Here is a 14,329-nt window from a genome sequence, read left to right as displayed (position 1 = left end):
AAACTGGGATTCCTGTCCTACTGAGCTTCTGTTAAAAATATTCATATGCAATCAAGAAGAAAAATCAGACCCTCTCTCCCCAGCCTCTGTTTCCTCACCCTCTTCCAATCCGGTCCTCCTCTGCTAACATCTGCTGCCTGCCTTCGGGACATGCAGATGGTAATTACTCCAGGAGCAGCTTCCTCTCCTTTCCCTGCTTGCAGAGGGCCACTTGGAAGAGAGCTTCAAGCCATGGAAAGATACCACACACACCTCCACACCCGGGAGAGGGGGGATGTGGGAGCCAGGGCTGTGCCCAGAGAACTTGATAGCACAGGGGGTGGGAAAGGGGTGAAAAGATGAAGACATTTGTCTACAAAACACACCAACAAAACATCCCCTTGGCCTGAAGAAGGAGGGCCTGGGGAGAAGTTGGCTTGAGATGTGGGACTGCTCGTGCTCCTCCAGATAGGGGAAGGGGTGCTGGAGGAGAGGTGTGCTGGGGAAAGGCAGGCAGTGAGGAGGAGGAAGAGGAGGAGGAGGAGGAAAAGGAGGGCTGCCCTGGGCGAGCCGGCTCAGGGAGTGGATTCATACAGGCATGGAGCTGGCAAACACCAGGCGGAGAGGTGGAGCTGCTTTAATGAGAAGATGCTTCTATGACTCAGGCCTCAAAGGGATTGGGACTTTATTATTTTATTTTTCCATAATAAATTATGCCCTGGGATGCCAGGTCCCGCCGGGTTTTTCTGGAAATACCAGACAAAAGCTGGTGTTGCTACCTGGCTTTTGACAGTTTCCCATGTATGGAAGCTGAAGGTTCCTGGTTCTTCCTCTGCTCTGCCCTGGTCCAGCCAGTCTCAGGAGCAGGGCTGACACCACTGCACCATTCCAACAGAACAGCCCAGCTAGAGCTCCTCACCTCCCTGCCCAGGTCCTGGAGAGCCCCCTTTGCAGCTCCACGATAGCCCACCCTGGGCCCACGGGTGCTCCCAGCCCGTGGAGCTGCAGCTGCCGGGATGTCAAAGGTGCCACGGGTCAGGTGGGCGCAGGAGCTCCCGGGAAAGCGGGAGCGGGCTCAGCTCTCTCTCCCACACCCCAGGCACCACACCCCGGCTGGAGGGAGGAGCTGCTGCCCGACCCCCGCACCCGTCCATGGACAGCAGCCAGGCCTCATTCACTTATCTCCATCACTGAAGCGCCCAGCCCTGGCTCTGGGCTGCACAGGGGAGTATGATTATGCCCACTTTATAGATTAGGAGTTATTCATCCTACACCAAACCCTCAGACTCTGCCATGTCTCACAGACCTGTTCTGGAGCTCTTTGTTAGATTTAGGCTGAACTTGGCCCTAGTTCAGCTCAGAAACTTGTGTTACAAAAATCCCCTGTACAACCGCCTGCCTGCCCGTGGCTGTGGACTGAGCTGACTCCAAGGCCATCGTTCCTGGCAGCAGGAATGGTGGGAGATTCACTGCAGGGCAGTGGGAGCACAGGGACACCCAACACACAGACCACGCTGGTCCTCTCTTGCTGCTAAGAAAGATCCACTCGTGGTCACGACGATGCGAGCACATGGAAAGAGAGGGTTCATCGAGAGCAACCTGGAGAACACGAAGTTCAGCACGACACCAACACAGGGCACGTGAGTGTCCGGGAGCGCGGAGGTGGGCGAGTGTCTGGGGCAGATGGGCATGTGCAGGACACGGTGACGGGGACGTAGGTGTTGGGTGTGGGGAACACCTCCAGAAATGCTCCGGCAGAGCTTGGTGCTTTTACTGATTTCACAAGAGGCTCTGCTAAAATGTCACCTCTCCGAAGCAAAACAGGAGCACGTCGGTGAATCATCGTTTCACACCCCAAAACCAGGAATGGGTGGCAAAACTCTCTAGTGAGGCACCAAATCCTCAGGGGATTGCCATAAAATGCACCCGGTGACTTTAGTCTTCCCATCCTTTTTCCTAGTATCTCCTGATCTCCACCCCTTGCTCTCTCTTGCCAACCTATACGGGTTGTTCAGCTTTTATTTCGAGCATGAAACTGCCTTAGGACTGGAAGCTTTAAGCAGTTTCCCAGCCTCCAGAAATTTTCTGGTTGTGTTTCTCCACGGCAGAGCAAACAATTGCTTCGGTACCTGGCCACCACACCTAACCCCCAAATGCAATGAGAACTCGGAATTCTTTGGGAAACAAGAACGTGTTTTACATGAGTGAAGCACATGTTTTTTGTTCACTGTAACTATTTGTTCCTGAAAGGACTTGACAAACTGTTCTATTTTCTGGAACCACCACAAGAAGAAAGATGGGAAGTCCCCTGAGAAAGGGGAGAAGGTTGGTGCCAAGTTAATGCAATGGGAAGGGAAGTTGACAGCTGGACTCAGCCTCTGAGATGGGCAACAAGGGGGCCTAGAGTCTGGGAGAGGAAAGAGCACCACCATCCCACTCCAAAACACACTGCTCCTCAGACAAAGCCTGTGCTTACAGGGAACAGCAGCCCAGCCCCTCACCTGTGATCAGTGCTACTGCCTGTCCTCACCAGCAGGTCCTGCCAGGGACCAGGAGCCCGCCCAGAGGAGCTGCACAAAGGAGAGGAAGCTCCAGGGTACTGATCCCAGCCATGGCCATGCTCTGTGGCCCTCTGTCAGTCCAAAGATGGGCCCCATCCAGACCAGCTCTGGCTTTGCCCACCCAGGGGCTGTTCTGTCACCCTCTTGCAGCATCATGGTGACCTGGCCCAGCCCTTCACCCGCCCGTGCCCCTCTAGCACCAGAACACTGTGCACTCTCCCCACTGTGCACATCCTTAACCCAGCCCCGGCTGCTGTTCCAGCCTGCAGAGCACTGGTCAAGCAGGAATGGGGATTAGAAGACAGCAAGTTTTTCTTTTGCTACCAATGTCTGCCTCTATCTCCCTCGTAAGCCCTCGGAGAGGAAACAGGGAGCAACAAGGTCCTGGTCCAAAGGGCTCTCAATCCTCAAAATGGATTTTACCTGTCTCTGAAAGCTGCCTCCATCTCTCACCCCCATTGCTTTCTCCCTAGGGAAATCAGTCTAAAAGGGGCTAATGGAACAATGTCCCTCTCTCTCCCCCCTCTCATTTTCTCTCTTTTTTTTTTTATTAGCATTTGTGGAATTTATTCCCAAACTCTCCTAATCTTTCGTACACAACCATTTGATTTGCATAACCCAGCCCCCTCTCATAAAAACTGGCTGCTAGTTTAATTAAAAAATGTAAATTTGCTGTCATCTCGGGGCCTGGTGAATTAGGACGACATCGGCATTTTTTATTGCTGAAGACGTCCAAATTGATCCAGTCCGCGCTGAACCGGAGGGGAGGAGACGGGGCCGCGTGGGACTTTTGGCTGGAGCTCCTGCCCCTCCCCTGCTCCCAGCCAAGCCTCCTCTGCCCCCTCTCTGCTTTGCAAAGTGCAGCTGAGGACAGGACATCGGTTCTCCCAAAGCCCAGCTGGATCGGGCAGCGAGGCCTCTGCGGCGTCAGCACTTCTGGGAGCTCAGCCCTGGGTGGCACCTGAGCTCTCCAAACCTTGGGAACGGCCGTGGCTCCAAACCCTGGGAGGGAAGGAAGGAGCCCAGGTGGAGGTGGGAGATGCAGCACAGGCAATGGTTGTCTTCACCTCCCACAGGACTTTTCATTACTTTCCAGACACTTTCAACCAACTTTTCAGAGGGAAACCTAAATTGTAGGCTGCACAGCAGCCCAGGGGTATGGTCTGATGTCAGAGGGAGAGTCAAAGTGGCCACAAAAGCTCTCGCTGTGAGGACACAGCCAAGCGCTCTGGCAGCATGAGAAGTGGGACAGACAAGGCTGTGCAGGCAAAGTCCTGAGATAAATTCCAAGCTCAAATACTCCTTTCCAAGAGTGGTGAGGAGGACTCAGGGTGGAAGCATAAACAGTCCAGGAAAACAGAAAGAGAAACCGATTATTTGGAAACTACATATTTAATATTTGACCCCCTCCAGCCGAGGTATCTGTACCATTCCGAGCTGGTTTCAGTTCAAGTTGCCTCTCCCCCTCTGGGACACCAGAGCAGAAGGGTGCAGTACCTGCACACACTGGCAGACCCCACTGGCAGACCTGGTTTGGAAGGACTCATAGAACCCAGCAGACAAGGTGCAGGCGAGGAAATGGGAGTTTTTTATCTTGGGGATCAACTTTCTGGTCTTTCTGTGAGTTATCTCTCTATGGTAAAGCAGTCGAAACACTCCTACGGACTTCAACTGGCTTTGAAGCACCTTCTCCAATTAATAGCTGGGCCCTGCTTACACCATGATGGGAAGGTTAATTCCTGCCCTGCTAAACCCTTCTCCCAAGGAACAATCTTCACTCGGTAGGCTTAAGCCCTTGAATGCTTTCCACTCAAAAAGTATCTCATAGGACTCCTGGAAAGGGACGTGAACACCTGAACAAACTGCCTGGGAACCTTCTGCAGACCAAGGGCTCAGGAATGACACCAACCTTGACTAAGCCAATGTCTTCCCAAAAACCTGTACTGTCAAAAAAAAAAAAAAAGAAAAAAAAGAGTTGCCACCACTCCAGAGAAGGTGTTTCTATCCACTGGGTGTTTCAAACAACAGTGATTTGACAAAGGCACAAAATGACCCTGGGAGTGGAAAATTAGGTGTTTCTCCACTCATTTACCATAGGTGCTTTAGTCCTCATTCTGAGATCAGTTCCTGTAATCTCATACCAAGGATAATTAGGCTGGGGCACAGTTTCCCAAAGGAAGTGACAGGTGCCCAGTCAGTCAAGATATTTACAACCAGACTCGCAGAAAGTCACATGTAGGGAACATCTTGCCACGATCCTGGGCAGAGGGACTCAGTCCATGAATTCTTTTCAGCCCTTAACCACTCTGAACACTTCTGGCCCTAGAAGGTCCATGCAAGGATTGACTGAGCTGAGAAAGCTCTCAGCAAGAGCAGACTGTCAGACCCCACATACCGAGTCCCTCTGGGAAAGAAACCCCTCCGGACTTGCCTCTGCCAGCTGGCAGCTCGTGTGAGCAGCCCTCGGGCACTGCCTCCGGGGAGCCACCGCCTGAGGGCTTGGAGAGAATTCAAGAGGCAGCGACTGAGGGAGATAAACTGGCCCAAGCAGATAAGGGTTAGAGGTGGTGATTATGGGGCAGGTCTTTGCCCCAAGATCATGACAAGACGGGTTCACCCACACACAGACCGTAATGCTGACTTAAACAGATCTCCCAGATCCTCATTTCCATGGCTTCCTGCAGCCCCGGGTTCCCATACCGGAGACCGAAACCCACGTGTTACCTGGGCGGCAAGGCCGAGCGCCCACGACACTTCCGAGAGGAAGGAGAATCCCTTTTTTGGGGCGGGGGGGGGAGGTGTTTGGCTTGGCAGCCCCTTTTCGGGGGCGGCGGTGCAGGAGCCCCCCGGGCAGCGGGCGGGTCCCGCCGGCAGAGGGCACTGCGGGGCCGGGGCACGGCCCTGCCCGCCCGGGGCCACCCCGGCCGGCGACACCCGGGCAGCTGCCACCGCTCCCGGAGATGGAGATCAGGGGTAAATCACTGTTTATTGCTCTTTAAAGCATTTGCCCTCCTGCAGTGTCACCACATCCTTAACTCCTGGGCTGCCCACGCAGCCTCCCAGCTCCTTGATCTGAGAGGGAAGCGGCCACACGCCCACGGCTGGACCCGGGCAGAGCCGGCGTCGCGCTCGCGGGTGGAAGCGGCTCCGGGGCCGCTGGGCTCCTGATATCAATGGTAGAAATAAATAAAGAAATGGGATAAACGACGACAAAATTATCCCCTCAATCACAACATCAGAGTACATAGTTCAGGCCCAGTCAATCATCAACCAGTTTATTACCATCTTACTCCTTATTAAAAAAAACAACACACACACACGTACACATAGGCTCCGGCAGTAATTACCTGGACTGTGGCGCATCGCCAGCGCAGGCCTCTTTGGCCCATTGCTGCCATTTGGATTGTAAATGGCAGAGAATGGCTTACACCATTTTGGAGGAGCAAGTATGGTTGTGTTGGCAGGTACGGGGCCAAGGTGGTGGGATGTTGTCCCAGACAGAGAGGCGACATGGCCCAAGGAATTCCTACCAAACTCTGCATTTGCCTACTTGGTAAAATCTAAATGAGACTCTGATTCAGACTGTCCAAGGGCTGGAAAACCCACCAGCACTTTGAGCCCCACTGCCCCCAGCTGCAGTCACACCCCAGCCCTGTCCAGCACCACACCCAGTGGAGCCACGAGCCCAGCCCAGTGCCAGGCCAGACCCTGCTCCTCGTCCTGATACCTGATCAAAACCAGTGGACACGCCACAAAAAGCTACAACCAAAAACACGCCCAGTCCCAACACTGGGGCCTGTAATCTAAAACCAAAACATTGCCCCAGCCTGGCCACCTTTCCTCCTCCCTTCGAGATGTGAAGGGGTGGGGGAGGTCTCATACACCTCACATGGAAGGACAAAAACAAACCCATCCCAGATATGCCCAGGCTGAAAAAAAAAATAATACTCATTAAATGTAATAAGCAGCCTCTTCATCCGACACTGCCTTGTCCCAAATAAATTAAATTCCTTTTCATTTAGACAGCACAGGAACCTGACAAGCAACCTTTACCACCGAGACGCCAAGAGCTCAGGAGGGGGAAAAAATGAAAGAGAAAACAACCCACACAACTTACAACAAATACAAAGGCAGAATCATTTCAAAACCCCCATAAACTTCCCCTCCGCATCCTCTCCCGGCCAGCCCGCTCCTCACCCCGCCGCCCGCCCGCCGCCCCGGCCCGGGGGGGCCGCGCTGCCGGGAAGGACCGGCGGAGGGAGCGGAGCCCCCGGCTCACCTCGGCGGGGCCGGGAGAGCGGGGCCGGAGCGGCGGCGGGCGCGGGAGCAACTTCCGTAAAACAAGTGAAAGAAGAAAAGTGAAAGAGGCGGCGAGCCCCCGGCCGCACCGCACCGCACCTGGTGCCGCCCCCGCGCCCCGCTCCGCCCGCACCGCGGCCCCGCACCGCCCGCACCGCGCACCCGCCGACAAAAGTTTCGGTGCGGCGGCGGCCCCGCGTCCCGGAGAGAGACTGCGCTGCCCGCAGCGCCGGCCCCGCGGCCGCGGAGGGGTTGAGCCGCGGCCGGGGTGGACAGCGCGGACAGCTCGGACAGCGCTCCGCTCCGCTCCGCCCGGCGCGGGGGCACCGGCACCGGCGGCCGCACCGAGCGGGGGCTCCGCCGAGCGGCGGGCGGGGGGCTGGGGGCAGGAAAAGGACAATTGTGCTGTACTTACCATAGTCGGAGAGACGAAAGCCGAATTCACTTAAATAATCAACTTTCATAATACTTAATTAATACCTAATTGCAGCTGATTGCTCCCGAATAACAAGTTGTTTAAAGCACTGATGTCATTGCCGTGCCGGTCCTCCCCGAGTCACTTTGGCAGCGGGGCCGGGGGCGGGCGCGCCGCCGCGGGGGGCGGTGACTGGCGGGCTCGGACCCGCCCCCGCGCCGGGCCCGCCGCCGGGGGCAGGTGCGGGGCCGGGCCGGGCCGGGGGCGGCGGCCGCGGGGCCACCTCGGGCGGACCCACCTCGGGCGGCCCCGCAGCGCGGCCCCCGCGGCGGTCCCGGCCCGCACTCGGGGAAGCAGCGCGGGGCTGCCCCGCACTCGGGGCCGCCCGCCGAGCCCGGCCCGGCCGCGGTGCCTCCGCAGCCATCGCGGGAGCGGCGAGCACGGAGCGGCCGGCGCGGGGCAAACCGCGAGGGGATGGGGATGGGGGTGGGGGTGGGAGTGGGGATGGAGCGGGGCCGGACGAGCTGCAGCGGTGCCCCCGAGTCCGGGCACGGCAGGACCCGCGGGCAGGGGCAGGGCGGGCACCGCCGTCCCACGCGTGTCCGGGCTCGGCCGTGCGGTGCGGGGCCCGCACCGAGGGGGGCTGGAGCACTGGTGGCCGCCACCGGCGGGTGTCACAACCCTGGGCGCATCTTGCCCAATGCCCCGCAGGAAGCCCGCGCCGCTCCGCCGGGCCCACGGGAGGCTGGGGGGGGCTCTTTTGCAGCGAATTTCCTCATTTTTTGTTGCTTTATTTTTCTAAGTAGCAAAGAATGCGAGGGAGGTTCTGAGAGGCGTGTTGGGTAAACAGAGATATAAGCCTCTTTCTTTAAAACAAACGAGCAGATTATTTACCTGATTAAATAGGTATTTTGAGCAGGTTGAAGGCTGTTTTTGTGAACACACCATATTTGGCTCCATGGATTTTGGCAGAGCTGGGCTCCTCACTGGGGCTGGGGAGCTGCCCATGGACTCACCAGCTCTTAAATCCTTTTTATAAGCAGAACTTAATGTGCTTCTCAAAGGAGGCCAGCATCATTACCCCACTGGGGATGGGGAAACTGAGGCACTAGTGAGGGAAGTGACTCGCCAGAAGTGGCTGGACAGGTTAGTCACAGGGCTGGAAGGAGCCCAGGTGTGTTTGGCTCTGTGCACCAGGATACACTGTACCCACAGAGTGTCCTGAGCCCAGAGACCCAACTGCAGCTCACTCATCACCTCAGCAGTGCTGCATTTGCATGGGCAAAAACGCACGGGCAGCGCAGCCAGAGGGCAGGGAGAGGGAAGAGGAGAGGGGAGTCATTTGTGGAAACCACAAGTATTCCGGCTTCGCCTGGAAAAAATCTAAACAAAGTCTGCTAAAGCAGAGCCACCCAGAGACCCTCCGGGCCAGGAAGCAGGTGGGGACAGCAGTGTCAGGCAGGAGGCAAGTGTGCCCTGCCCGGGGCTGCCCAGCCAAGCAGTGCTCCGGACTGCCCTGCACGGGACTCACTTTCCCACCTACTATAGTCAAGCTCCTGCTTTGAGATGGGCAAAACTTTATCAGCATCGCCCTGACTTCCCCACTGGTTTCTAACCACACCATTGGCTCCAACCAGCACTGTCACACAGTGCTGCCATTAAAATCCTGCCTGTCTGTGCTTCACTGGCCCCAACACAGGCACTGGCCCAGGCAACAGCACCCACAATCCTCGGCACAGCCTGCCCTGATCCCTATGCCAGTCAGACGCTACAGCACCTGCCAGGGAATATTCCACATGGGGAACTGATGGACAGTACCAGAAATGTTTGTGCTGGCTCTGTAGGAGCTCAGTTTGGGCCCAACGCTTCCTTCCAGGTGTGAGGTTGCTGACAAGTCCCGCAAGTTCACTGCATTTCACATCACACAGATTTCTCCATTTTTGCCTCTCCTATGAACTTAATATTTAAGCAGTGGAGTTCTGGTCACTGCTGTTGTTCCCTGAGTGAGTGGCCCCAGCTGTATCTCCACCTCCTTACGAAGGGGAACACACACTCTAACATGGATGTGTCACTGCACATACACAGCCCCACAGACCCTCTAAACATACCTGTTCTTCTACGTGCACCGAGCTGAGCACGTTCACACATCAGTATCCAAATGTTCCCCACCCCTCCCATCCCTGCACGCACACGCAACATGCATATGCACTCCACAAAGAAAATGATACTCTGTGCTCCCTGACATTCAAATACACGCATATCCATACACCATGACACACATGAACCCACACACACAACCTAAACACACCCGGAGGATCCCCTCCGCAGACTTCCCACTGTCCCTCCCACTCCTCCTTGCAGGAACAACTTGCCAAGGTGTTTTTTCAGGTGAAGTCCACGCCCTGCAGCTGACGCAACGGCAAGGCCTGATTTCCTATCTCAGTGATCTCCAGTCACAGGATCAGGTTTTATTTCCCCATCCTCCCTCCTTTGCCTCTTACCCAAGAAAAGTTGGTTCTTTCCTCTCTCAGGGGCTCTGGAGCTTTCTGCTCCCTTGAGGACCCCTGTGTCCCCCATGAGAGCAGCATCTCCCCTCCTTCCCCTATCCCTCCAGGGTATGGATACACTTGAGGGAAGGCTGCCTCTGACCATGCCCCCCTGCACCCCAGGAGCACTTGAGGGAAGGCAGCACCCCTCACCCTGCTCTGAACTGTGCTGCTGTGCCACAGCAAGAGCCACCCCAGCCACGGCTGCCCTTTCATGGCAGGTGAAGCGATCTCTCCTTGTCCCTTCACACCCTCCCAGGGGCATCAGGAGCTCTCAGTAATTAATGTTTGCCAGGTGCTCAGAGATCCTCAGATGAAAAGTGCAATGGGAGGGGGAAGGATGATTAATTTATTATTATTATTACAGTTTAATGCTTTCCCCGCAGACAGTGTGCCAGGGCTAAGCAGGGAGTGAGTCATGCTGATATGTGGGACATCCCCCTTTTTGTGTCTCTTCTACCTTTGTTTCTTAGGCTTAGCCCATTTTCTTGGCAGTTTCTCCCTCCTTAGCTGGAGCTGACCCCGGGGCCTGGGGCCGTGCTCTGGATTCATGTGGGCTCAGGGCGCTGGCTCCCAGATTGCAGGTTGGAGATCTGGCAGCGCTTTGCTCCTCCTCCTGCTCCTGCTTGGGGAGTCTATTAGGCAAATGCTCTTGCCCTATTTCTGTAATTTTGTTTGATTTCTGTTTCGTCAAGGGAGGTGCCCGGAGGCCTCGGGGCCTGGGCGGCAGGAGCAGACAATCCGTGCTTTCTTTCCCTTTCCTTCTCCTTCCCTCCTTCCTTCTCAATTCAGTTTCAATCACATTATTGGCACATGGTGCCCCAGAACACATTGCCAAAGCGGCTGTGCCGAGTCTCACTGTGCTGGGTGGGGCTCTGCTGGGATCACTCCCGCCAGTTGCCATTCCTTGGCCTTGCTCAAAGAGTTTGACACCAGCTCCCCGCCATGTGGCTGCCGCTTTTTCAGACACTCCACAGCTTCCAGCACCTGCTGGAAGGCAAATACTGCTCATCTCTTGACCACTGCCCAGAGGGAATGACTGTAGCGGGAGTGGACCATACAGCACTGAACGTACATGGCATGTCCTCGTGCTCCACAGGGGCCCAGAAGACTTGGGGGGAAGGAGTGGCAGGGGTTTGAATGCGCTAACAATTAGTTACAATTTACTACAGCGATTAAAAGTGCAGCCTGGGGATTTCAGGGCGAGGAGGCAAGGGCAGAGTGCTACCCAGGCATCGCGGCCAACAGGGAAGGTACCTGGCACTCAAATGCAGGCACTCTGCCTGCAAACCCAGCAAGTGCCACCCTGAGCCAGCCCAAAGCTGCCCCCACAAAGCCCCCGAGCCCTAGCTTGGCACACTGGGATGAACTCCAGAGGCACCAGGAAACCACTGCCCAGTGATAGGTCACAGACTGGGCAAGACCCATTGCTGTAAAACATGGGGCAAGCACAAAAACCAGTGATTTCTGTCAAGAGGAGCTGCAAACCAGCTTGTGTTCCTGCACAGACACGCTTGGATGCAAACGAAAACGTGAGCACTTGCCATGTGCACGCACACACAGAGTCACATGTAAGTGCACAAACATGTGACTGCCATCTGTATGGTCCTGGCACACCAGAGTGACACCCACCTGGGCACCCAGGGCAGGGCAGGATCGTCACGGATGGTTTGGCAGTGACTGTCCTGCTCTGGACACATGTGGAAGGCCGGATGCCACGGAGATGCAAAGGGGCTCTGGGTAGAGAGGAGCTGCTACCCTACTTACTCTACAGGGCAATGACTTGCCCCTCAGCAACTGTGTCCTGCCGTGGGCTGAGGACACTGGCACACAGGGCTCTCAACACACAGCCCAGCAAGCAACAGAGATGGGACAGGCAGAGAGACAAGCTGGATTTTACAGGATTCTGAAGCTGTCTGAGGAGTAGGGCTGGTCTCCATAAATTCACTCTGGATTTGGCCTGGCTTAGGCAGGAGCAAGAGGAGAAAGGAGGGAAGGCAAAGGGAGCAAAGAGTCTGCTCTGCTCCACCTGCCCCATCACAGGCAGAGGCCGTGTCAGCCCTGCTCCCAAGGGGTCACTGAGATGGGTACAGAGCAGAGTTGGGGACTGTTCCTGATGGAGCAAGTGAGACAGACATTCATTAGAAGTGACAACAGGGAAGTGAGGGGAGATGATGGAGAAGGTAAGAAATGGGCAGCAGACCCCAGGTTGCACACAGCGGGGACCGACTGCCATTCCTCCTTTGGGCTGTGCCAGCAGGATCCCCACCACGGCACCGGGAGGGCAGGCGAGGCGTCCCGTGCTGCAGCACCCGCCTGACCGCCTGGGCTGGCCCTGCCTGTGCAGCGGGGCTGGCTGAGCACCGCCGCTGCCCACCCGGGGATGTGGCAGCACGCACGGAAGGGGCTCTGAGCGAGCCCATCGCCGTGCCGCCACGGCCCTGGCACGGCCCCGGCACGGCCCCGGCACAGTCCGGCACAGCCCCGGCACAGCCCCGGCACAGCCCCGGTACAGTCCGGCACGGCCCCGGCACAATCCGGCACAGCCTTGGCACAGCCCCGGCACAGTCCGGCACAGCCCCGGCACGGCCCCGGCACGGCTCTGGCACGGCCCCGCGAGCCGGGCCGATGGCACACGGACACACCGTGCAGAGCCAGCTCACAGCCCGTCGCCAGCGCGGCCGCGGCCCCCCGGGAGCCCTGGCAGGGGCCGGAGGGTGCGGGGAGCAGCGGCGGGCGGTAAGTGTGAGGCAGACGCAGCGATTGCATTACTGAAGGAGCCCGGGCTGGCAGTGCCGAGCTATCGTCCCTGTAATCCTGTTAGCCAGCAATCTCCATTCCGAAAGAGCTTCATTTCTTTGTGAATATTTGTAAACTAGATATCTAATGGAAAATTATAGGAAAATTATAGTGAAATTCATGACGAAGAAATCCGATTAGCCCTAATTCAATTATGCCATCTTAGCCCACACAGCACATTTCCCATTTTTTTCCCATAAATACCAATGCCAGGGGTCCGGGTAATCAAATAAAATTGAAAATCATCTTCCCATTAAATTCAATTAGCTGCAATTTCTAAAGCCTATCAGAGATTTTAATTACTAAATTATAAAATTCTCCAATGCTAAATTGAAACTAAAAAAATTGCACATCCTTGTATTTCAGAAGAAAAAAACCCAGCAGAAACCTTGAAAAATACCCTTCTCCTCCCATCAGCACCCACGTGAGCACGGGTCTGGGCAGGCTTCACCAGAGAAATGAGTGTGGAGGGACATGAGCCAGGCCTAGGGAGGAAGGTGGCTACCTCTGAGGGAAAGGGCTTGGACATCAGCTGAGATTAAAACCTAAGATCCAGCTCTATTTACAACTCGATTGGGTTGGAGGAGGGAAGGGGAGAGGCTGGAAATCTCAGCAGTGCCTCTGCTCCTGTTTCCCACACGAGCTCCCGGGTTCCAGCCGGTTCTCCGCGCCCCCGCGCTGCTCTGCCAGGCACTGGTGACAGGGCACGGTGCTCCCGCAGCCGGGAAACAGGAGACTCTCTAGGAGCTGAAACGAGTTTTGCCTGCAAATGGGCTCGGTGAGGCAGTCCCTCGAGTCTCCATGTGCCAAAGCCAGGGCAGGAGAGCTGGTGATGCCCAGAGGGAAGCAGGAGGGCAGATGCTGGCTTTGTATTTCTGATAAAGCTCCTTGAATAATAGCCATGCAAGCCCGGTCCTGACACTGAATTAAGGGAAGCTGGAGCCCTCAGCAAACTGATTTAGCTTGAAGCACTACTTCAGCGAACACGTGGGATGTTCCAGAGGAGGGGGACGTAATCACCCTTCCCTGATAGCACAGGGAACTCTCGGAGTTCACAGAGGCACCAGGCAGGCAAGCCCATCCCTAAACTGTTCTTTATTCAACAACCAAGCCAAGCAGGCAAACGGGGAACCAACAAAGCCTGTGCCTACAGATGCTCTCTTCCAGCCCTGCTTCTCCGGGGACCAGCGTGGCACAGGGACGTGGCGAGGGGCAATTAACTGTGTGAACAAGCAGAGGGAGGGGAAGTGAAGCTCAGCTCTCCAGTCACAATACCTGACCCTCCACGAGACAGCGAGAGAGGATTTTCCAACGCTGCCTTTATGCCAGAGAGCACTTCTGCGTGGTACCTTGAAGGGTTTATTCATGCACTAACATAAACGCATCTCCCAGCTCTAAACAGGAGCTCAGGCTGCCCCGAACCAGGCCGATACTCGGTTTAATTTACTGGGCGCCCGAAAGTTGCCAGCAGGGAGTTGCCCGCAAACAGAACAACAACAAAAAAGTTAATGATCTGGGCTTTTTCTTTAATAAATAGGCAAACTGGCTGAGCCGGATTGTTGGCTGGGATTCGTCTCCCCTTTATCACCCTGGAGCTTCTGTGACACATTCTCCAAATCATCAGCATTTTGCAATTTGAGGTCGTTACCAAATACTATTTTTTTGCCAAGGAAGGGAGAAAAATAAATTAATAATTAAGAAGCCCAAGCAGGGAGAGGCTGTGGGTTGGA

The 14,329-nt window shown here is 55.9% G+C and overlaps 1 protein-coding gene across 12 annotated transcripts in view; it reads right to left on the bottom strand.

Moving 5' to 3' along the window:
* Window positions 1-14,329, bottom strand: part of CASZ1 (castor zinc finger 1) — a 286,724-nt gene that overhangs the window by 78,517 nt on the left and 193,878 nt on the right. Inside the window, exon 1 of one of the 12 annotated variants that reach the window (XM_017825755.1) lies at window positions 7,255-7,359. The exons of the other annotated variants lie outside the window; for them this stretch is intronic. The gene's annotated coding sequence lies outside the window, so the exon portion shown is untranslated. Of the gene's footprint in view, window positions 1-7,254; window positions 7,360-14,329 lie in introns of those variants that run through there. 12 annotated transcript variants of the gene reach the window in all.

Source organism: Lepidothrix coronata, unplaced genomic scaffold (assembly GCF_001604755.1).
Source record: "Lepidothrix coronata isolate B3197 unplaced genomic scaffold, Lepidothrix_coronata-1.0 Scaffold122, whole genome shotgun sequence".
Taxonomy (NCBI): Eukaryota; Metazoa; Chordata; class Aves; order Passeriformes; family Pipridae; genus Lepidothrix; species Lepidothrix coronata.
The sequence above is the reverse complement of the archived record's forward strand: the minus strand, read 5'-3'. Positions and strand labels throughout refer to the sequence as shown.